Source organism: Poeciliopsis prolifica, unplaced genomic scaffold (genome assembly GCF_027474105.1).
Source record: "Poeciliopsis prolifica strain line A6 unplaced genomic scaffold, Auburn_PproV2 SCAFFOLD200, whole genome shotgun sequence".
NCBI lineage: Eukaryota > Metazoa > Chordata > Actinopteri > Cyprinodontiformes > Poeciliidae > Poeciliopsis > Poeciliopsis prolifica.
In genome coordinates, this window is record NW_026562575.1 from 112,205 (window position 1) to 117,803 (window position 5,599).

Sequence of the window (5,599 nt, forward strand, 5' to 3'; positions counted from 1 at the left end):
TTAAATCGGTTCAAACGATCATTGTTGGTCCTCCACAGTGAGATCGGCGGCGCCGCTGCTGCACACTTTAAAGTTAATCTCCACATAATAAAAACAACAAAATTTTAAAGTGACCTTTATGTTTTGAAAAACAACAGACAAAATGCAAAAACAAAAGTTTATTAAGTTTTTGAATGTCATATTGAATGTCAAATGGAACCCCACAGGATCCATTTTTCTATTGACTATAACAATATTTTTCAGTGTTTTTGAAGTTTTAATAAATAAAGTTGATTACACCCATGTATTGTTTTCTGTAAAATAGGAAAAAATCATTTAGTTTCTCAGTATTTTTAAAGTATTTTTCTGTTGATTTTATGTAAACTTCACTGCCATGTTTTTACAGTGTGCTCTGGGAGAAAAGCTAAGGGGATTGCCGTAAACAAGAAAACCTGTTTTAACATTCATGTTCCTGTTCATCTGCATTTTGTTCTGTAGTTCTGAGTCACACAGAGCAGAAAACAAAATTCAACGATAAAAACAACGTGCAAGAATTAAAACCTTTTTATCATTAACATGTTGCATATCGGCTCTAATTTCACTGAAATACATTCTTAGCCTAATTGATGGCCCTTTAGCAGCTAAATGAAGGGATTTCAGGCCAACCTGAGTTTATGTTTTATTACCACAGCTTCTGTATTTGTTCCTCTATAATATTTCAACAATCATATTGACAAAGTCCATCACAGTTTTTACCTGAACTGTGGCCTTCCTTTAATCTTTCATCATGTTTTTAGTTGCACAGGAGATGAAATGAAAGTTAGTCAGGAAATAAGCTAAATAACAACCAGATATCAAATTGATCCTAATCCTGAGATCCTTCCTTTGTGTTTAGTTTTTTGTGGAGCAGCTGGTCTTTGTTCCCCACAGGATCCATTTAGACGCCTTGTTTTGATTTCTTCACATCACTTCATCTTTAAAAGCTTGAGGACGGCGTTCCTCCAGTCTGACCAATAAAATCAAGTCTTCTGTTATCAGGAGGATGAGAGAAAACATTAATGCATCATTTATTGATGCATGTTTAATCTGAAGCCATCAATAAAAAGAAACTTTGTAACTTTATCTATTTTTGTAGGTTTTATTTTTGCTGTTTCAAGTTAACAAGAGACATTCATGAACATTTGATCCCATGAACCAGCTGATATATTTGTTTACATGAAATTCTTTCCAAAATTAACAAGAAAAAAAAAGAAAAATCTTCAGGTTCGGAAACAACTAATAATCTACAACATTTGTGTAAACAGTAATTATTTAACTAGAAGGAAATATATTGATACGTTGATACAAGTGATAGTTTTCATTTATAATCCATCACAAGTAAAATTGAAAGAGCAAGTTTTCAACAAAAAACCTAGTAATTTATTTACATCGAGTGATAAATAATAAACCTTCAAAATATTTCAGTGGAAACAGAAATATGTAAAAAATCCTCCAGATGATTTATTTAAAGTACTTACTTGCAAATGGTGTAAAATAAGTATTTAGTTAGTAGCATAAGTTCACCTCAATACTTGTTACATATCCTTTGTTGGCAATGACAGAGGTCAGAGGTCAATGTATTCAGTACATATTCCATAAGTCTCGGCACAAACTGTAGCTGGTATTTTAGCCCATTCCTCCATGCAGATCTCCTCTAGACCAGAGATGGTTTGAGACTTTCAACTCCCTGCAAATGTTTTCTCTGGGGTTGAGGTGTGCTACTGAGTAGGCCACACCAGGACCTGAAACTGGTTCTTACAAAGCCACACCAGGACCTTAAACTGGTTCTTTCAAAGCCACACCAGGACCATAAATCTTGGGGTGAGTGTGATGCTGTCCCCTGCAGTGGGTATACCGTTATCATTATGTTCCAACGTGTCCATATTGGACAGAATGTGTGTGTGTGTATGCGTGCGTGTGTGTGTGTGTGTGTGTGTGTGTGTGTGTGTGTGTGTGTGTGTGTGTGTGTGTGTGTGTGTGTGTGTGGCCGTCCCCGGAAGGTGTAACTTGACCATTGTGTCCTGAAGTATCGTTGTTGGACAGAATGTGTGTGAGTGTGTGGCCGTTCCCTTACTTGATTATTTACTGTTTTTATTAGGACAGTTATTGTCCTATGATGATTTGAAAATATTTAGAACAGTATTATATTCATTATCCACATCATCCATGAACCCAGAATTTCATGAAGCTTCTTCTTGTGTTGTTGAGCAGCTTCATTGATCATTGGTGTGTTTTTCTGAATCTCTGCAGACGAGACACAGAGTTTGAGTTTCTCAGACTGCAGAGATCCTCTGAAGCTCTCTGCTCTCTCTGCTGTAAGAAAGTCTCACACAGATTCTTCAGAGCCAGATTAAAAGGTGGATTATGTCTTGAAGATCTCCTCCGACAAATTGGACATTCTCTTACAGGTTTCTCTTTCCACCAGTTCTTCAGACTCTCTTTACAGAAGCTGTGGCTGCATGACAGAAGAACCGGATCCTTAAAGACGTCCTGACAGACAGGACAGCAGAGATTCTCCCGCAAATTGGAAGCCATTTTGTCTCTGAGTGAAGCTGAAAACACAGCAGACTGAATGTTAAACCAGGAAGTCAGTTTCCCTTGTGCAGAAACTGTATTCTCTTACTTTCACTTTGATTTCCTTTTTTTTTTATTATCCAGCAGCAGTCTGTGTTTCAGTGTCTTGTTCTTCAATTTTCTCTGTGGTCGCCTTTAATCTTTCCTGAGTCAGTCGTTTGGTGGAAGGCTTGTGAGAAAGACATTCGTGATTGCTTTCTTCGAGTTTTTCTCTCTGAACTATTTTCTGTTTTTCCTGTATATCAAGGTGTCCTGTTTGAATTCCAGTCTTGAGGCAAAGATGTGGCGCCCTCTTATGGATTTTCTGTTAATCTGTTTTAGAAAAAACTGCAGTCCTGGAGATAAAGGCAGTGTTGGATTTTGAGGAAAACTTTGCCCTTCTGCAAATAATCAGGTTCAGAATAAAAAATGCTTTGATGCAAATTTGATTATTTTTCTGACCTTTGTATAATGTGGTTAAAAACGGAGATAGAAAAATTACAAAAATATTGTAAATGTAAACCAAAATAATGTTAAGAAATTCAACAAATTTAAATAAAAGCCATGAAAGTATAATAGAAACTAAGTATTGATACTCCTCCATTGTTAATGGAGGAGTATCAATACTTTCATGTTGTTTCAAATACTTAGCAACATGTTTCATTGCACCTCCATGGATTGATGTGTTCTTGGAATGTTTCAGGGTCTACTGTCTGTCTTCACATCTCTGTTAATGTAACTAATTTCATAACCATCTAGTTCAAGTCAGCCTTAATATTAATCCAGGTTTCAGACATAGTTATGATACTTAAAGCCTGAATGAACTGGATTAAACAGTCTTTGATGCTGGTCAAATTCACATATCAGCTTTTGCTGTTGAAATGTATGATGGAAAATGTATTATCTGCTTTAACAGTCAAATTGTATTGCTGAGTAGAATAGTAGCAACAATGGTCAACATTATTATAGATAAAGTTCTTTTCAGGATCCAAATCCTTTTCTATTTCTAGACTTTAATATTCAATGTTATCAAATGTTTTTGATAGAGGTGTTCATGTTTTATCCATAACTAAAGATAAAGTTTTGGCAAATTATGACATGATTGAAATACATCATGTGACGGGATGATTGTCTCTTAATGAATCTGCCTTATTTTTGTCCTTTAGCTCCATCTAGTGGAGGATAAAATACATAGATCTGTTCTGCATCCCTGACTGCAAATATTTCACTCCCAGTTTATCGTATATTTTAAAGTGCTTCTAATTATCGGTTTCCAGTTTTCTTTCTTTAGTTCTAGAAATTACCATACCATACCATACCAACTTTATTTATAAAGCACTTTAAAACAACCACAGCTGAAACAAAGTGCTGTACATAAAATAGATAAAAACAAATACAGTTTAAAACAACAAACATACAATATAAAACTAGATGTCGCTGGAGTTGAAAGCCAAGTAAAATAAATAGGTTTTAAGACGAGCTTTAAAATTGTTAAATCATTTCATGGCTTTAAAGCATGAAATCCTTTTATTCCATAAAAATCATTTCAAAAAACTACAAAGAACATTAAAATCTCATTGAAAATTGTTTCATTTTAGTGATTCCATTGATCAATTTAATAATGGCTTCCAGAAAATAGAAGCAGTTTCAGGATTTCCTTTTTGTATTCGGTAAATAATAACTTTCCTGCTAATGCTAGCTAGCCTGTTTGCTTTGGTTGTATGTACCCAGAAAGCCTTGCGCTGTGGTCCACCTCATGCTTTTGGAGCAGCTGCTGGTCTAGTCCACCTCCAAGCACCAAACAATTCTGATCAAATCAAATCAAATTTTATTTTATAGCATCTTTCAGCAGCAAGGCATTTCAAAGTGCACAATCAATAATCAAAAACTACATTAAGTCCCATAACAATGCAAATAAAACATTTTTAATATTTCATCTACACAACTCAGCCAATGGACATTGACCTAGAGGGCCCTTCAAAACTCACTTAAACGTGATGTTCAACCTACAAAACTCAGAGAAATTTAACCATCTAAATCCTTGATGAAAGAAAATTATCTTTCCTGATGACAGAAAATACAAAGTTCTTTGATATAATAGAAGAAAATCAGAACATTATATTTCTGTCTCAAAAACACACCAGGTCCCTTCATCTAAGAGTTTAATTCAAATAAAAGTTTGACTTCAGAGTAAAAACTTGTTTGTAACTGAAGCTGTTGCCAAAACCTCATTATTCTGGTGCCTCTAATTGGTTTCTTTGTTTTATAATTACTTTTCTAATGGAAAATTGGATACAATAAGATGGTAAGTCGCTCAAATGTTCTGCCTTTCTTAATGTTTCATTTTGTTAACATTTAGCTTTCTGTTTCTGAACGTGGTTTCTGGTGCATTTCTGGTCCTAATTCTGAGATCCTTCCTTTGTGTTTAGTTTTTTGTGGAGCAGCTGGTCTTTGTTCCCCACAGGATCCATTTAGACGCCTTGTTTTGATTTCTTCACATCACTTCATCTTTAAAAGCTTGAGGGCGGCGTTCCTCCAGTCTGACCAATAAAATCAAGTCTTCTGTTATCAAAAGGATGAGAGAAAACATTAATGCATCATTTATTGATGCATGTTTAATCTGAAGCCATCAATGAAAAGAAACTTTGATACGTTATCTGATTTTAAAGGTTTTATTTTTGCTGTTTCAAGTTAACAAGAGACATTCATGAACATTTGATCCCATAAACCAGCTGATATATTTGTTTACATGAAATTCTTTCCAAAATTAACAAGAAAAAAAAGAAAAATCTTCAGGTTTGGAAACAACTAATAATCTACAACATTTGTGTAAACAGTAATTCTTTAACTAGAAGAAAATATATTGATACGTTGAGACAAGTGATAGTTTTCATTTATAATCCATCACAAGTAAAATTGAAAGAGCAAGTTTTCAACAAAAAACCTAGTAATTTATTTACATCGAGTGATAAATAATAAACCTTCAAAATATTTCAGTGGAAACAGAAATATGTAAAAATCCTCCAGA